The sequence below is a fragment of the Culex quinquefasciatus genome, chromosome 2 (genome assembly GCF_015732765.1).
Source record: "Culex quinquefasciatus strain JHB chromosome 2, VPISU_Cqui_1.0_pri_paternal, whole genome shotgun sequence".
Taxonomy (NCBI): domain Eukaryota; kingdom Metazoa; phylum Arthropoda; class Insecta; order Diptera; family Culicidae; genus Culex; species Culex quinquefasciatus.
In genome coordinates this window covers 98,195,758-98,215,976 of record NC_051862.1, presented here as the reverse complement: position 1 = coordinate 98,215,976, position 20,219 = coordinate 98,195,758, and the positions used below count along the sequence as shown (strand labels likewise).

General features: G+C 35.7%; 1 protein-coding gene across 5 annotated transcripts in view; it reads left to right on the top strand.

The window, feature by feature from the left end:
* LOC6050587 (rho GTPase-activating protein 26) overlaps positions 1–20,219 on the top strand; it is a 90,078-nt gene that overhangs the window by 53,102 nt on the left and 16,757 nt on the right. Inside the window, exon 1 of one of the 5 annotated variants that reach the window (XM_038251202.1) lies at positions 15,216–15,746. The exons of the other annotated variants lie outside the window; for them this stretch is intronic. The gene's annotated coding sequence lies outside the window, so the exon portion shown is untranslated. Of the gene's footprint in view, positions 1–15,215; positions 15,747–20,219 lie in introns of those variants that run through there. 5 annotated transcript variants of the gene reach the window in all.

Here is a 20,219-nt window from a genome sequence, read left to right as displayed (position 1 = left end):
ATTTGATCACTTTTACGTCAAAAAAATATTACTTTGATGAAAAAAGGGAAATTTTCATAATATCACTATATTTAGCATGGACAATTTTTTTAACAATTGTTTACCAGTTTTTAAGAACGTTTATGTATTTATTTTCACAATAAAATATGTTGCTGCAGCAATTCGTATTTTTTTCCATACTAAAAATGCATATGGTACACTTGCCCCACCTGAACAAGATTTTTTTTAAACTCTCAACTAAAATAACCAAAAGTTAAATCATACTTTAAAATAGGTGCAAGTCATTGATAGGGACACTACTGATCTAGGAAAAATTGCATTTTGATAAAATGAGCCTTAAAACGAACCCTTAGCCTTATTTTGTACTTTCCAAATATTATAAGAAAACAAAGGGTTTGAAAAAAACTTCATTAAATCTTATGCTCCGTGGCGTTTACGTCGTTTTGGCGGTTATGTGGTAGTAGAATCAGCTAATTGCATTGTTAGCAACAATTCCTCATACTGGAAATAATCAAAATTGTAAAAAATACGGCCGTACGAGCGATTGTTCCTCTTGCCCCATATGGTCGTCTTGCCCCACCTTCCCCTACGGGTATGGACCAGGTATATCTGTTGTCTGTATATCCGGTTAATTAATTCGGATATTATCCTTATCACCGCATATCATCCGCATTAGGCCGTTGCAAATATTTTTGAAGTTCCTCTGACCAAAGTCGTGGGGGAGGGGGGGGGGGCAAAAAAATTAAAAAAAAGTTTAAAAAATTAAATTTACGAGATTGATTTTAGTTGAAGTCAAATCATAAAATTTTTTTTTCATAAAAATTTTGAAGTTTTTTGAAAAAATATTTTTTTGTCCCCTGATTTTTTCGGATAAATTTTGAATTGTTGGATAAAATGTACCGTTTTAAAGATATCTTTTTTTTCAGGTTAAAATTTTGTTTTTTAATGTTGTTCGAGTTTTCAAAATATTTTTTTTTAAAAAGACCCACTGAAAAAATATTTTTGAAAAGCAGAAAATATTTCGTATAAATTTATTACAGCTTTGAATATCGGGTAATTTTAAATTGACAATATGTATTTCGCAAACTATTGGTCAACTTTCAATGTTGAAAATTACAACTTTTGCACAATTATAATCTTTTTAATAAGGCCGTTGCAAATATTTTTTGAAGTTTATGTCCCCGACTATGATCAAAAAAATAAAAAAAAAGCTAAACATTGAAATTACAGGCCACGGTGTCAACATTTGAATGAAAAAAGTGTTTCAGAATGCATCATACACCTGTCCAGTTGTTTTGCAATCATTGATTTCCAAAATTTCTAAATACTGACGAAAATTTTATTTTTGCGAAAAAAAAGTTTTTGCGTTGTTATATTTTTAAACGAGTTCAAACATGCTAAAATATGATTTTCAAAGCAGAGCAATTCTCTACGAAATCGGTCTTTTTTCTTCAATTTTAATTTTTGTATTTTTTAATCCGGCTGAAACTTTTTTGGTGCCTTCGGTATGCCCAAAGAAGCCATTTTGCATCATTAGTTTGTCCATATAATTTTCCATACAAATTCGGCAGCTGTCCATACAAAAATGATGTATGAAAATTCAAAAATCTGTATCTTTTGAAGGAATTTTTGATCGATTTGGTGTCTTCGGCAAAGTTGTAGGTATGGATACGGACTACACTGGAAAAATAATACACGGTAAAAAAATTTGGTGATTTTTTATTTAACTTTTATCACTAAAACTTGATTTACAAAAACACTATTTTTAATTTTTTTATTTTTGATATGTTTTAGAAGACATAAAATGCCAACTTTTCAGAAATTTCCAGGTTGTGCAAAAATCACTGACCGAGTTATGAATTTTTAATCAATACTGATTTTTCAAAAATCGAAATTTTGGTCGTAAAATTTTTCAACTTCATTTTCGATGTAAAATCAAATTTGCAATCAAAAGTACTTTACTAAAATTTTGATAAAGTGCACCGTTTTCAAGTTATAGCCATATTTAAGTGACTTTTTTGAAAATAGTCGCAGTTTTTCATTTTTTTAAATTAGTGCACATGTTTGCCCAGTTTTGAAAAAAATATTTTTGAGAAGCTGAGAAAATTCTCTATATTTTGCTTATTCGGACTATGTTGATACGACCTTTAGTTGCTGAGATATTGCAATGCAAAGGTTTAAAAACAGGAAAATTGATGTTTTCTAAGTTTCACCCAAATAACCCACCATTTTCTATCGTCAATATCTCAGCAACTAATGGTCCGATTTTCAATGTTAATATATGAAAAAATTGTGAAATTTTCCGATCTTTTCGAAAAAAATATTTTTGGAATTTTCAAATCAAGACAAACATTTTAAAAGGGCGTAATATTGAATGTTTGGCCTTTGTGAAATGTTAGTCTTGATTTGAAAATTCCAAAATATTTTTTCGAAGAGATCGGAAAATTTCACAAATGTTTCATATATTAACATTGAAAATCGGACCATTAGTTGCTGAGATATTGACGATAGAAAATGGTGGGTTGTTTGGGTGAAACTTAGAAAACATCAATTTTCCTGTTTTTAAACCTTTGCATTGCAATATCTCAGCAACTAAAGGTCGTATCAACATAGTCGAATAAGCAAAATATAGAGAATTTTCTCAGCTTTTCAAAATATTTTTTCAAAACTGGGCAAACATGTGCACTAATTTAAAAATGAAAAACTGCGACTATTTTCAAAAAGTCACTTAAATATGGCTATAACGAAAACGGTGCACTTTATCAAAATTTCAGTGAAGTACTTTTGATTGCAAATTTGATTTTACATCGAAAAATGAAGTTGAAAATTTTACGACAAAATTTCGATTTTTGAAAAATCAGTATTGATTAAAAATTCATAACTCGGTCAGTGATTTTGCACAACCTGAAATTTCTGAAAAGTTGGCATTTTATGCCTTCTAAAACATATCAAAAATAAAAAAATTAAAAATAGTGTTTTTGTAAATCAAGTTTTAGTGATAAAAGTTAAATAAAAATCACCAAATTTTTTTACCGTATTATTTTTTCCAGTGTAGTCCGTATCCATACCTACAACTTTGCCGAAGACACCAAATCGATCAAAAATTCCTTCAAAAGATACAGATTTTGAATTTTCATACATCATTTTGTATGGACAGCTGCCGAATTTGTATGGAAAATTATATGGACAAACTAATGATGCAAAATGGCTTCTTTGGGCATACCGAAGGCACCAAAAAAGTTTCAGTCGGATTAAAAAATACAAAAAAATCGAATGACCGAAATCCTAGAGAACTGCTCAGCAGAAAAAAGCATTTAAGATTGTTCTTAGTTGATTAGATTTCTATTTCCATTGAAATTTTGATTTTTTTTCGAAAAAATATTTTTTGCCTCCAGATTTTTCGGACCAATTTTGAAAGGGGACTACATAAACTTTGAAAAATATTTGCAACGGCCTAACAATACGTCAAAAAAATTTACTGTCAAAAAATATGCTTGTGTGCAATTGTACATAGAACAGCTCGACCAAAGAACATTTACTGGAAAATCAAACTGGCACATAATTTAACGAGAACATTTAACAAGTCTGATATATGGCTCCATGGTGGTGACAAGAACTTTAAAAAATATTTGTACCAGCCTTATTTCGTAAAATAAAAATTACTTTCTCCAACATTCCTGAATTTAATTTCCTTAACATGAAGAACATCGCCTACTCAGATATCTGTTATAATGTTAATATTTTTTCTGGAACATGGAACATGACAATTAAAGAAAAAAAAAATTATGAAAATTATTGAAATCATAACAAAAACTCAGTAGGTGGTGAAAGTGAAAGTGAATAAAATCTAGATATTTTGGAGAAAGTTATTGTTTATTTAACATTCCAACGCCCAAGGCTCCAAAAAAGTTGGAACGGTAACTTCAACTCATTGGGTTTCGGGCATAACTCAACCAATCAAGATGATTCTTCTTTCCAGTGATTTGTTTGTCTAGATGATTCTAGAACTTTGCAGAACTTAATTTGATCAAATCTGTCATTTTTGCGATCAAAAACATCGTTCCAATTTATTATTTCGCGTGTAAAAAAAATAAGCCAAAATTTCCGCTGAGGCAGTCGTTTAAAAAAGGTGGAACGATGTTTTCGGTCGCAGAAATTACAGATATGTTCGAATCAAGTTCATTGATCAAACTGGCGTGCTGCTGAAAGAGCAATCTGGATTTCGAAAACATCACTCGTGCGAGTCGGCGCTGAATCTCCTGTTGCTGAAGTGGAAACAGTGCATTGAAAAAGGAAATATTGTTTTGTCAGTCTTCGTAGATTTGAAGCGGGCCTTCGAGACCATTGACCGGACTAAATTGATACGTGTGCTGAAGAAAAGCGGGATTCGTGGAACGGTCTTGAAATGGTTCAGCAGTTACCTAGAAAACCGGAAGCAGGACACGAGGTACAACGACGCAGTCTCAGGGGAAACAGCAGTGGACCTTGGAGTTCCACAAGGAAGCGTGCTAGGGCCACTATTATTTATCCTCTACATAAACGACATCAAACAGGCGCTGAAGAGAGTACAGGTAAACCTGTTCGCCGATGACACGGTACTATTTGTTGTTGGTGACAGCTTCGATGAGTGTTTTGATATAATGAACGAAGAGCTGGGCGGGTTCTCAGAATTGTTAAAGTGGAAAAAACTGCAACTGAACATTACGAAGACAAAGTGCATGTTGGTGACGACACGGCAGACCAAGGATTGCAGAAGGAGCGTACAGATGGATGGAGGAATCGTGAAGCGTGTTGAGACGATGAAATATCTCGGAGTCATGCTGGATGAAAAGCTGAATTTCAACGAACACATCGATTACACTATTCGGAAAGCAGCACGAAAGTTTGGCGTTTTGTGTAGGATTAATCGTTACTTGACAGCAGAGACAAAGGTTCAGTTGTACAACTCGCTGATCGCGCCGCACTTCGACTACTGCTCATCGATCTTGTTCTTGGCAACACAACGGCAAATGAAGAGGATGCAAGTTCTCCAGAGCAAAATTATGCGGCTCATCCTTAGATGTGATCGACTGACACCAAGACGGAGCATGCTCGAATGTTTGCAGTGGATGTCGGTGAAGCAACGGATCGAATACAACACACTTGTTTTTGTTTTTCGTGTGAGGAAAGGATGGCACCACAATACTTGACGGAGGCCATGGTACGCGGAAGGGATATCCATGAGCACGACACTAGAGGAGCTGACGATCTCAGGTTGCAGATTTGGAGGAAGGCTTGTACACAGAACTCGTTGTTTTATAAAGGTTTTAAACTATACAACCAGCTTCCAGAGGCAGCAAAGATGACGAGCAACATAAACGAGTTTAAACGGAGCTGCAAGGAGTTTGTACGGCAACGGCCGTTGGAGTAGAAGTGACCCACGATGGTACTGTGACGAAGAGCACGTTATGACGGTCGGCCATCTTCATTATCGGTACACATCGCATGAGATCACTTTGGGCCGCATATGATAAATTTATTCAAAAGTAACGCGAATCTGGGCGCGGTTTAACCCTATGGGCTCATATGTGCGTGGAATAGCAAATGGTTCCAATACCCTAAATGGATAAAAATACTGCAATCTGATTGATAAAATGACTCGACACTGGATTTGTTAGAGCGCCTTGAGATAGGACACGAGAGAAATGGATGGGCATACACGGAAGTATTAGAGTCAAGATTACGGGACACTCTCAAAACACGAACGACGAATTATCGAAAGATATCTGCTCGTAAACCTTCCATGCTACAAAAACTGTGTATGGGTAAGAGGTGGGCCATCCAAGGATAATAAAATCAAGTTCTGCAAAATTTTAGGATCATCTAGACATACTTACAAATCACTGGAAACAAGAATCGTCCCGATTGGTTGAGTAATGCACGAGAATTAGTGAGTTGAAGTTACCGTTCCACCTTTTTTGGGAGACTTAGGCGTCCGTGTAAGTTGGACATGTGTTGGGCATTCCAGTGTTAACGAAATTGGGCGTATCTCTGCTTATATTGAACCAACATTGATACTTTCTTTTATAGAACTTGTTCTAGAAACACTTTTATCTACAATCTGATTGACTTTTCTGAAGAAAAAATCTTTTAAGGGTGCACAGCAACCAAGGAAGTTGTTGTCTTCTTATTCCAAAATTATCAAACTTACGGACCCAATCCTGCAAGAACCTGATTGTAAAAAAAGTCAAACTTTGTTTTAAATATCTGCGAAGACAGTAATTTAGGGAATGAATAAAACATTATATCGATAGTTTTGTAGTTTTGAAGATACTTAAATGTCTGTAACAGAAATCTGGGTGCAATAGCTATGGTTGATGTGTACCGTTAAATCGATAAAAAAACGTCTTAACACAAGATGCTCTAGATCCCCCGATAAAATATTTTGACGGACCCTGCAAAATGTCGGGAAAGAGCGCTTCTTTCATGGTGCAAAATATCAGACCTACTGATCTTAAATTTATTTTAGAAAACACACCGTGCTATCTTCTACTGGCAAAAATAAATATGTTTGAACCAGATCGGCCCCCTTTTGACTCTCTGCAGGAAATATCTTGATAACTCTGTTTAGTTCACAAGAATTCCAAACTGTAAACGGAATGGTATTCGATAACATTTCCACTTGGCCTGCACTGTTCCTGTTCTAAACGTTGTTGTACGTCATCCCTGCCCCTGTCCCCTGGCAACAGCAGCAGTAGCACAAATGCAATTATCGACGACACCCCAAGCCATTCAACCCCTACCGATTTGAGCAACAGTGAGTGCAGCAGCACACACAAAAAAAAAACCAAACCTATGTCGCAATTTCTCCCCCTCGGGCATTACAGGATGGGCTCTGAAACGTCCTGGTGATGACACCGTGAAATTCTGGCGGCATTATCTAGGAGACAACCATTTTTTTTTAAATATCCTATGAAGTTTGAAAACGAATTTCTTGACGACTTTTAAGTTTTCCAAATTATCAGAGATTTATAAAAAAAATATCCAAAAAATAATAAAAAAAAACATAAAGAAAAGTCAACATGCGGAAACCCACATTGACATCTTCCTTGCATCCTCCCTGACATGAGGGGAGGAAATCCTTGTTCCGGTTTGGTCATCATCCGCACCCCAGGAAGCTAATTCAAATCTTGTTCGCTGCACCCTCATTTCTATGAATCCAATCCCCCGGAACGTGCCAAGATTCGCGTGGGTTCTTTGGTTTTTGTAGGTACATACAGAACATTTGCTCACTGCCGTTTGCACACGTGTGCCACGCAAATCCAAGCAAACGTCACTGCTGCTTTTGGTGTTTGGCGTCGTCGGCGGCTTCTGTCAGTCACAGCAGTGTCGTCGCCTTCTTCGTCAATGGGACAAACAGAGTGGGGGATCAATCACCCAAGGAAGAGCAAGAGAGAGAATCCTGTACTCACCTCTTACTGCCAAAGAGAGTGAATTTTTAGTTCCGGTGGCGAATTCGCATGCGCCAATTTTGTTGTTGTTGTCATCCTTCCATTTTGGAGTGGAAATGTCTCTCTCTCTCTGGGTAGGAGTCATTCATGTCGGAGGAAATCGGTGTGTAGGCGAGAGAAATTGTACTATTCTCCCACAGGTTTGCGTGACATTTTCGTGAGAGCGTGCCGCCGTTTGTTTGTCCCGGTGTGAAATCCGTTTGATGCTCTACTGTGTGGGTGCAGGATCTGTTACAGTATGTTTGCGATTTTCTGTTTGGAGAAAAACGATTCAACTTGTTTCAAAATTGGTTTGAGAGCAAAAGCATAATTTATCATATCAATCATTTCATTTATTTTTGTTGTAAAACGCATTACACAAAATTTTACAAAACATATATTATTTTAAACTGGTTGAATCTTGCTATTGCTAATCCTGTGATTATCATCACAGAAAATGGATTTGGGTAATTCTCTACCAACTTACACGAAATCGGGAAAAGTTGCCCCGACCCCTCTTCGTTTTGCGTGAAACTTTGTCCTAAGGGGTAACTTTTGTCCCTGATCACGAATCTGAGGTCCACATTTTGATATCTCGTGACGGAGGGGCGGTACGACCTCTTCCATTTTTGAACATGCGAAAAAAGAGGTGTTTTTCAATAATTTGCAGCCTGAAACGGTGATGAGATAGAAATTTGATAGCAAAGGGACTTTTATGTAAAATTAGACGCCCGATTTGATGGCTTACTAAGAATTCCTAAAAAACGTATTTTTCATCAAAAAACGCTAAAAAAGTTTTAAAAACCTTGCCATTTTTCGTTACTTGACTGTAATTTTTTTTGAACATGTCATTTTAAGGGAAATTTAATGTAATTTTCGAATCTACATTTTCCCAGAAGGGTAATTTTTTCATTTAGAACAAAAGTTTTCTTTTTAATATTTTGTGTTTTTTCTAACTTTGCTGGGTAAATTTTTAGAGTGTAACAATGCTCTACTAAGTTGTAGAACAGACAATTACAAAAAAATTGATACTTATACACATCACGAGTTATTGCGATTTTACGAAAAAAAGTTTTGAAAAAGTTACTTTTTGTGTTTCGAAACAAACGTCCGTCTCTGTCGCGGGTGACCATGAACGGCCATTAGCGTGGTTCACGTTTCTATGAAAAAGACAAAAGTTGTTATTTTGTCTTGTATCAACCGGAATTTCGTTCTTTTATGTCCCCAGAAGCACTCCTGAAAATTTGAGCCCATTTGGTAAGGTCTAGGAGCTCCAGTTTTAATTTGAAATTTATATGGGATTTTGATTTATTTTCCATGGAAAACTATCTTTTTTCACATTGTATTAGGATTTTTTTTTTATAAATCGATGAAATGACTTGATTCTTATAGTAGGAGATAGGTTTTGAACTGGGGAATAACTTTGTGGAACATACCAACATGCTAGGAAGTGACCCTTTAAAGATACAGATACTTTTAGATGGTGGCTGGCCCCTTCAAAAGCCATCATCTAAAAGTATCTGTATCTTTAAAGGGTCACTAGCATGTTGGTATGTTCTACAAAGTTATTCCCAGTTCAAAACCTATCTCCTACTATAAGAATCAAGTCATTTCATCGATTTATAAAAATCCTAATACAATGTAAAAGATAGTTTCCCATGGAAAATAAATCAAAATCCCATATAAATTTCAAATTAAAACTGGAGCTCCTAGACCTTACCAAATGGGCTCAAATTTTCAGGAGTGCTTCTGGGGACATAAAAGAACGAAATTCCGGTTGATGCAAGACAAAATAACACCTTTTGTCTTTTTCATAGAAACGCGAACCACGCTAACGGCCATGATCAACAACGACCAACATTTTCAAAACTTTTTTTTCGTAAAATCGCGATAACTCGTGATGTTTATAAGCAAACCCCAAAATATCAAATATATCATTTTTTTTTGTAATTGTCTGCTCTACAATTTTGTAGAACATTATTACACTCTAAAAAATAACCCTGCAAAGTTAGAAAAAAACATGAAATTTTAAAATGAAAAATTTTGTTCTAAATGAAAAAATGACCCTTCTGGGTTAATGTAGATTCGAAAAGTACATTAAATTTCCCTCAAAATTACATGTTCAAAAAAATTACAGTCGAGGAACGGAAAATGACAAAGTTTTTAAAACTTTTTTATTTTTCATGAAAAATACGTTTTTTTTCGGAAAGCCATCAAATTGGGCGTCTAATTTTACATAGGCTGCAAATTATTGGAAAACACCTCTTTTTTCGCGATGTCAAAAATGGAAGGGGTCGTACCACCCCTTCGTCACGAGATATCAAAAAGACGGACCTCGGATTCGTGATCAGAGACAAAAGTTACCCCTTAGGATAAAGTTTCACGAAAATCGAAGAGGGGTCGGGACAACTGCTGTGTGAGTTGGCGGAGAACTACCCATTTATAATTAACTTTGCATAGTGTTTGTGTTGCTAGGAAATTCCGCGTGCAAACGATAATGTCTTGAGAATGGATATTCGTATGGAATTGCAGTCTTCGACAAAGCTGTATTTTATGATTAACACACACTGATAAAACTTGTTTTTCTATTTGACTTTTTATGAATAAAAGTTGAACTCTCAAAATACTCATTTTTTTATTTTAGTTTTTTTTCATATGTTTTGGGGGACTACATATGCATCTTTTGTGCTAGAGTTCAGAATGATGGAAAATATTATACAGTCCAGACTCGATTATAAACTTTACTTTAATCCACCGTTAGGCGGTTGATGCCTTCCTCTTTTTAATATAGTTTGATCTCTAAATATAACTTCATATGGGTCATTCCATCTGAAGCGGAACAGCATTTGAAAATTACCCTCTCCGATCCTGTTCAAATTTGGCAGGGCTGTTGATACTATCAAAACATGCAAGAATCCCGAATTACAGAATACATTTCCGTGATCAAAATTTAGATTAATTTATTTTTTTTCCTACCTGTATTGCGCAATTGAAAACTTTAAACGGCCGTATCTCAAAACACCCCAACTTATTTTTTTTATTTGACCTCACCATCGTGTTTCCCGGCCAATTTTACATAAGAATCACTTATCGACAGAAATGAATATGTTTTGTTCCAGAGATATCGAATTTTAAAGTTTTGTGTTTTCGAGATTACCTACATTAGCTTCATTCGCCGCATCTGCTAGAAGCACACAGACGGGCTGATCAATAACTGCTACCTGGTCATTTATTGAAATAATATTTCATCATAAATAATCTTTATCAAATTGGGCAAAAATTAACTGTATAACACTGTAGGAAACTGGAGTTTAATCGCGAATGTTTATCTGTTAAAAACAATGAATGAAGTGAATTTCTGTGCTAACCCACAGGACAGAGCAATAACGACACACAGTAAAGGGCAGAATTGGATTCCGATGCAAAATGCAATTAATCTTGTTAGTAACACTGAACAATAAGTGCACGATACATTATTGAGTTAAAAATATGAATTAAAATGAATAAAATTTGTTGATTTGTTGTACTCTAGTGAAGGACGATCACAAGGAGTAGGAAAAGGATTTCTGTAAAGTATAAAACTGAAAAATGTGATAGTATGTGTTTTACAAAAGAGCTTTTGACCAAATTTTAACTTAAATTTTGTTGGATAACAAACAGAGTTTTGTTGCTGTGAAAAGGTTGGCTTCATTTTAAATGATGTGCATAGGGTACCCAATTTTTACAGGTCGCGAATTTGCTTATCTTTTAGTTTTTTTAGTTTTGGTTCAATTTTTAATTATTTAATAATTCAGTTTTTATCCGTGCTGATAGTTACCAGAGTGAATGCCAATAGTTTTATAACTTTTCTAAAAACTGTGTAAGTTTAAATGAAAATGTGTCACTATTCAGATGTTGCGTACGAAGTATTTTTCAACAAGTATTTATGGATTGTTTAGTCATGAGGCAGCTAAATGGTTCCTGTTTTTTAAGGCTGTTCGCAATTTTCAAACCCGTTGTAGCATTAGCATAACAACTGAAAGTTGCTGATCTTCAAATCGAGGAAGCATCAATGTGTGTGAGTGAGTGAGTGATTGTGTTGTGTATGTATATTTTTCAGCTAATAATAATTTTATTATTGTATTTATTTGAAGAAAATAATTTAAATATGCTGATTAATCCCATTACACTAAAAATAAATGATAACTTAGTATGCTTTTTGAATCGGTCGTTTTAATTAAACATCTAAATCCTACATTCAAAATAAAACAAATGAGTAAATAATGAATGTTTACTCCTTATCGCTTTAAGAGTTTAAAATCAAAATATCAATTATGCGTTAAATCATTTACAACCTCGAATTTCGCTTAAACATATAATAATTTAAAGGAAAATATAAACTTCTCTCTACTCTTACAGTTGATATAATGAGTTTAACAACAGTCATGTTAAAACTGTGATTAATCAGCATTGCTTTTACCTGTGAAAATGGTTGGTTTAGTAATATGACACTCAATTTAATCGTGCACGGCTTCGTCGCGTTGTTTCTGCCGTGGTTTAAAATATAAAAAATATAAATCATGCATCTTTAACACTATACAATCACAAGTATAAGTTTAATAATAAAAAAATAACTCTACTTGATTCGCCCGCAATACCTTTCGGGGTATATCCTAGGGTTCTACCTCTCCTACTAACATTGAGTCCAAAACCTCCCTACAAACATCTATACCACTAAGGTGACGTAGGGGTCCCTGCGCACTTTAGATAGGTGTTTACTAACATTCCTTCATTTCCCCGAGGATAGCTTGGACCCGGCGTGGACCCCCTTATGCCCTGGGCTGTATTACACACTCATCAAAAGATGATGTTGGATTATTGTTCCGGATGAGGGTCTAACACAACCAGACCAAACAGTGGGATAAGCGTTGTGGAGCCTTCCGGTGGTGGGGCGTCCTCCAAATGCTAATGCTAATGCTAAGTATAAAACTGAAAAATGTAAGAAAATCACAAAGTTTGATCTGCTGCAAAGCGGCTAATTCCCCAAATTTTGTTGCGATGATTTCGACTTCGTCCGAACAACAGTGTTTTTTTTCTTCTGTCATTCTTGGATTCTTGGAACACAATACGGCTGCTGTCCTCACGTATAAAGGATTTTTTTTTTAAATAAAATGTACCTTGACCAAAATCATCTTTTAATCAAATGGAGCTGGCTCACAATATAAAAATTGATTTAATATGATCAATCTTTTAACCCATAAATGAGATTTGCCAAATTATGGTAAAGTGTCAATAATAAACTATAATAATAATAAAGCAGGTTTTGGGGTTTTTGCTGAATGGTACTATTTTGCTACCGCCCATGATAAAGGCCCTAGTCATGGCCTCGGAGGTTCTCTAAAACGGTTGAGTTTTCAAAAAGCCGTAAGAGCCACCGTGACCTCCGACACTAATATTTGTTTTTCTCCCAATTGTAACAAGATTTAATTTTTTTTTCAGTTTGGGGCACTTGAGAGACGAGTTGATGAACAATCTTAAGCATTTTTGAAATTTGTTTTTCGTAAGTAGGTCGGATACCGATGCAAAATAGGCTTTGTTTACCATTGGCAATTACGGCTTTTGACTTAACCTGCCAAACATACGAGAATTTCCCCTATTAGCCATTTGAATAAATATTTGCGTAAAATTATAAAAGATAAATTAAATTAACTATCTCCCAGAACACCAGGTAGCAGTTATTGATCAGCCCGCCTGTGTGCTTCTAGCAGATGCGGCGAATGAAGCTAATGTAGGTAATCTCGAAAACACAAAACTTTAAAATTCGATATCTCTGGAACAAAACATATTCATTTCTGTCGATAAGTGATTCTTATGTAAAATTGGCCGGGGAACACGATGGTGAGGTCAAATTAAAAAAATAAGTTGGGGTGTTTTGAGATACGGCCGCTTAAAGTTTTCAATTGCGCAATACAGGTAGAAAAAATAAATTAATCTAAATTTTGATCACGGAAATGGATTTTACGTCCAATTTCCTTCAAAATTGAGTCTAAGACCGACCCTCTAAGATTTGTGGTTCCTGAGCTATCGCCGTTTGAAACTAGGAGGTTTGGTCAAAAATCGCCAAAAAGTCGATTTTTTGGGGAGGTACAAAAATGGAGGGGGTGGTCCGATTTGGATGAAATTCGGGATTCTTACATGTTTTGATAGTATCAACAGCTCTGCCAAATTTGAGCAGGATCGGAGAGGGTAATTTTCAAATTTGCACTTTTTCGTGCACAGTTGAGATGGAATGACCCATATACTAACAACTATCGACAGGGTGGGTTGTCCGATCTTAAATATTTAGATGCGTTGGATAGTCGCATAATGTACTCGGTCGTCATTTTCTTCGAAATATTTGAAATCCGGCATAAAAAATGTGTACAAATAGCACTTAAGTGCTCATAACATTTGATAGGGTTGTCAGATCTTCGATGTTTTATGCTCATTTGAAAGGTCTTTCAATTATTTACCATGGTCCAGGACATCACATTCATCGAATGATCTGAGATCCGGCCTCTACAAAGTGTATAAGTGTATTTGCCGAGCTACCGTGGCCGTGATGTTACGGGTTTCGCCTTGTAAGCGGATGGTTATGGGTTCGATTCCGGTCTGGCTCGGCAATTTCAGATCCCTTCAAATTTTGGATAATATGAGTTTTCTAATTAGTTCTCATTTTCCGACTCGCGATTTCTTGGAAACTCTTGGTTCGATTTCCAATGGAAATAAAATTAATAAGAAAATATTTAAACGGATTTGAATCAAAAGGGGAAAGTTTTCTATTTACGCCTCTTTCGATCTGTTTGATTTAACGATTAAAAACATTTATTTGATTGAAAACGTTTCTATTTGTTCTGACTACTTCAGAACTGATTTTACGAGCTTTTCAATGAACATTTAAATGTTTTGCAATAATTTATGTTCAGAAAAAAACTGGAAACAAATTTGCTTGGGCAGTATGACTTATTTTCAAAATGAATATTTGAAACACAGTGGACTCTCTCGTTATCGATATTGAAGGGACCGTCGAAAGCGGGAATGAAAAATCAAAGCAAACTATTTGAAAGGACTGAAAAATTTATTGACAGCTAGAGCAATATTGATATCGAGAAAATCGACAGCTAAAGAGTCCACTGTCGTTTACTTTATTGTAATATCAACAACACATTTCAATCAACTTTGTGGCTGATTCATATAAAAGTAAAAATCATTGCAGCATTCGACTGCTGTACAATCGGTAGACTAAACACTATTGATTTCAGTAACATTTAACTAAAATTGTATAGTTAAATAATTTATTGTTGGTCATCCATAACCGATTTTCGTAAAATTTTAACAGACGATTTACCGATCTAAAACTGCCCTAAAATAGCCGGATTCGGTAACATAACTAAGTGGGTACCATTAAAAAAAACTTATATTAAAAGGTAGGGTTTTATTATCAAAATCGCTGAGCATCGCTGTTATGATAAGACAAAATAGGCACGAAGGTGGTGAAAAGTTCAACGTTGAAGACTACAAAATCGCACCACCCCTGTTGTCCCTCCACTGCGAAGGGGTGCCTTCTCGGTGCTACGTCCGTGACTGTGATTGCTACACAGTTTTCTCTCCCCCACAAAAGCACCTCCTGTTTCGACGTTTTCCGTTGCTTTCGCTGTGTGCGTGCGGGGTAAAATTTGCGTGTTTGTCGAACGACGACATCGACAGCGCGTCGTCTATCGTCTGCCTGCCTGCCTGCCTGCAAGGATGTGTGAAGGAGGATCATCATAAATATTCTCAGTTTTTCACTTTCAACAGCAGCCACATATCCTCTGAGTTTTTTCCCTCAACCGCGCGCGTGTGACGACGATTTTCCTAGTGCTGGGGCCAGCTGAAAAGTTGGAATTTAATTTGCAATCCTCGATATTTGGAGTTGCTGGAGTTTAGTCAAGCGCTTTCGTGTTGATTTTCGGCGGGGTGTCGTCGTTGGCGTCGACAGGTGAAAAAGTGACTAAAGGACCTTCCTTCTTGCGACTGCCATATTCCGGAAGGACACACACGGAAGATTCGCGGAGTGGTTCGATGACCAGTTTGGCAAAGTGAAATTGATCGAAAGTTTTGTGGGATTTTGGAATACCCCAGTGTTGTGGACAGTGCTTTTAAGGTGAACAACTGGAAGAAGTACTTTTGGATAAGGAAAATTGGGCTGTTTCTCACTGGCCTCAATGAAGTCAATTGTGTAGCAAAGTGACGTCTGTGTGTCATGTGACGTTAGTCAAAGTAAGAATTTTATGTGTTTCACTAGAAATTAGTTGAAAGTTACTAAAATTTGCCAATTTTCCAAACAATTTGCAATGTTAGCCAGAGTAGCAAAGTTCCTTCACTCATTGATAAATGCTAAAGTTGACGCAAGCGACGAACTTGTACAGCGTGAGATTGTGTGCGTAAATTAAGGAGTTTTCCCGCGAATTGGTGTGCGTCTGGTTTTATTGGTCAATGAAATCCGACGACAAACGTCGGAGGGGTTGGTGGAAATCGAGGACCGGAGAGGACTCGCGGGGGTTATCATCAAAGTGGACACGACGACGAATGGTTGACTGCATGTTAAACCATGCGACCAACAACGGGGTTGCCTTTTTTTTGTGTGTTATATAACCCTATTAGGCGCGGACTGGTAAAATTAGCCCGTTCTACAACCCTCCATCCACCTCCCCCCCGCACCGGAAAATGTCACCTACCTGTCGTTGACGAGGAAGAAGCCTTTTTCGGGGTGATTTTTCCTCCCTGATGACATCATATCCAGGCGGCAGTGGTTTTGTTTGTGTTTGTGGAGCACAGCTTGTGTGGGCGGATTTTTTTTTAACAATTTCGGGGAGGAAAATCTGCGCCACGAAGAAGAGCATCAGGAAGAAAGCAGTTTCGCATACAGCTGTTCCTTCGCCGAAGCGAGACATGGTTCCATGTCGAAGCGTTTGTGTGTCCGTCTGTAGGGTGGCCATAATCATTATGGCTAACCTTGAAACAAAAAAAAACATCACTCCTCTTCCCAGTAATTGTTTGACGAAGAAGAGTCGCTTCTCTCACTCCATGACATCATCTCAACCTAGCTTTTCTCGGACAGGTGGATGTAACAGATTGGAGAAGAAATCACCAATGTCTCCAAATTATATCTTTGTTTCATACTCAAGATTACAACATTATGGTAATTTATTTTAATTTTTTTTGTTCTTCGATTATGGTTGCATTAAAACATTCAAACAGTTCAATAATTTTGATCTTGAATGTATACTTTACCTAACATTAAAATTTTAGTGCAGCGAATGACCAAGTAGGTTGAAGCTACTAGAAACAGAGGAATTAACAACATTGAGGGTCAGAAATAATAATTATTCTAAAACGGTTTATTTAATCAAAATTTCACTAAAGTACTTTTCAATTGTAAATTTTATATATCTCAGAAAGAAGTTGTCTGGTATTTGATAGGAAGATGCATGTAATTAAAACAAAAATACACATTTGGTATTTTTTATTAAAAATTTCCCTGTTGAAAGCGCGGAAAACATGGTTTTAATATACAGTTAAATATATCAAATTCTGTAATTTTTCTGCTACTCCCACCACCTCGGGCCGCAGCCAAAGCCCAGCTCTGCACATTTCGTAATAGCAAGTTGTTAAAACAATTACCATTTGGTGTGGAAGACGCTCCTTCATTCATTCATTGTTGTTGTGCTCTTCCCCTCCCACCGCAATCATCCCCACCGCCCAATCTCGCGGAATTGCCTTTGATGATCATTGCTGTATTTTTCTGAATGTGCTGGAAATAACGAGCGCGAATTACAATAGTAATAGTTGACGGCGGCGGCGGCGGCACTGTTTTTCTCGCTTGGAAACTTTCGCTTTCGGAATTTGGAGCCATCCCCCACCGTCTACTCTGCACTACCATCCCATCGTAGTAGGCTGATCACGGCGCGCGTGGAAAACACCAAAACAACAATAAACCGACGTCACTGCGCCGAAGCAAATTGCTAAACTTGGCGGGCGGCACATTTGAACGGGCTGCAGTGGGTGGTGGGTGTTGAAAACGAAGTTATCTCTTGTCTGGTGAAGACCTGCGCGTCCAATAGATAATGCTTGATGGATGCTTTGCTGGGCAGTGATTTGTTGCTTGATCGAAGGGGATTAACACTTTGAAGAAGCACAACAATTGTCGGTGTCAATGACATTCCTTTCCGCAATATCATTGATTAAAATTGGCTGTAAATAACAATAATGGAAAATTATTGCGCTCTAATTTTATTTTTCTTATTTTTTGTTGCTTTTTGTCGTTAGACTTCTAAGCCATATTTTTTTGTTTAAGGGTGCACAGTAGGGTGCCTAAAATATGAGACTTTTTCACAAAACCTTGCTCCTCAAGCTGATTATTGTTCCAGGAACTATTTTAGGACTCTGGGCCAAATATGAGCAAAATCGGTCAACATTTACCCATTGATACTTGATGGTGAAGTTTGTATGGGAAAAATAAAAAAAAGAAAACCCAAATTTCTTACGGTTTAGTCTGCAAGGTGCGCATTCAAATATTCCCAAAAGTGAGATTCTAATTGAAAATTTTATGCTCTACAACTTTGTAAAACATTTAAAATTTAAGTTAAAAAAGTAATTTTTGCATGAAAAACATTTTTTCACCAACTTTTTTGCACAGTAACCATGGAAGTTCTTGTCTTCTTATTCCAAAATTGTTGAACTTACGGACCCAATCCTGAAATGTTATTATTATAAAAAGTCATAAATTTTGTTGTTAATCTTCATGGAAACAGTAGTTTACGGGATGAATAAAATAATGTTCCTGTTGTTTTGAAGATACTAAAATATCTGTAACAAAAGTCTGGGTACAAAAGCATTGGTTGATGTGCTTCAAAATTCATATAATTTTGTGGCACAGTCATTGACGTCCTAGTTGGCAATCATTGATTAATGACGATTTCCTAAACTTTACAATGAATGAGATAATCGTTACCAAAAGAAATCAGCAGTTGTAGGGCACTAGGGTATTTTAAACATTAGTGGACCCCCTAGTAGAGCCGAAGCGCATTTTTCACGAATTTTTCAATATTTTAAGCACTTTTTAATAACCCTTTGTACAAAACAATGAAATCTGAAGTCTTTTGAACAATTTTGACTATTTGTTTCATCAGCTATTTGTTTTTGAGCAGAAAAATAACCATTTGAAAATAAATTGTTTTTTGCCTATTATGGGCCCCCTTTTCCTATAGTGGACCCGGGTCCATAATCCGATAGTGGACCCGGGTCCACTATAGGAAAACTGTTATTTTTATACCAAATTTCATCGATATTTGATGTTTTGATGCATGGTGTAGGTCTAATGATAGATATAATTAATAAAAGATGAATTTTGCTCACTTTTCCTCATAAACAAATATGTTTTGTTAACAATTTTGGCATAAACAACAAAAAACCTAACAGACATTTAAACACATTTATTTCCGTAAAGGATCAGAGAAAACGTTTCAAAAACTACTGTAAACATAAAAATGATTAAAAAAGTAATTTTGATGCATTTTTTTCATATTAATTACATATACAATTACAAACAGTTGACCGAAACAAAACAATAGATTTGTTTACAGTTACTGATAAAATCACGCGTGTTTATTTTCCAAATATGTTTTGTTATTGATTTATCATTATAAAATATTATTTCAAACTTCAATTTTAATGTTTCAGTTGAGTACAATTAAGTATAGTTTTGATTAATGATAAATTCTTATGGCTTCAACATTTTTGGTACTTTTAACATGAAAACAACTATTTATACTCATAATTGTAAAAAATATGCAATCAGGTTGGTTACAACAAGCATTTATTGTATGATTAAGAGAAACTTTTGCTTAAATACACAGTTTTCTTCATTTTTGAAGGTTAAATTTACAGGGGTCTACTTTTGGAAAAGTTTGGATTTTCGTTGTCCTATATTGGACCCCCCTAATTTTAGCTTGAAAATGAGCAGTTCTTCGTTTTATTTTAATAAAGTTACTTAAACTTACATTATATCGACTTGCTGAAGTTAAATAATCAGTCAAAAAATGATTGGATAGCTAATTCAATCATAAAATATAAATGCAGTTTTGTTGTGAAAATGCTAGTGGCCTTGCCAGATTTCAGATGTCGAACTCAAAACACTTATTTTGGTGAAAAAGACAATTCAATGTTAGTCAACATTGTTTTAAATGAGCAGCTCTCTACGAAATCGGCCGATTTCGACCATTTTTATTTTTTGTATTTTTTAATTTGACTCAAACTTTGTGGGGGCCTTCCCTATGACCAAATAAGCTATTTTGCGTCATTGGTTCACCCATACAAGTCTCCATACAATTTTGGCTGCTGTCCATACAAAAATGGTATGTAAATATTCAAACAGTTGTAACTTTTGAGTGAATTTTCTGATCAATTTGGTGTCTTCGGCAAAGTTGTAGGTATTGTTGAGGACTTTTGAGAAAAAAATAGGTACACGGAAAAAAAAAATTTGAGGATTTTTTTACTAAAACTCAATTTCCCAAAATACGTATTTTTTGATTTTCGAGATTTTTTGATATGTTTAGGGGACAAAATCCGCAACTTTTGAGCTATAGAGAAACATTACTTTTAAATGCAAAATTGAATTTGCAATCGAAAAGTACTTAAAAGATTTTTTGATAAAGGGCTCCGTTTTCAAGATATAGCCACCGAAAGTTTGAT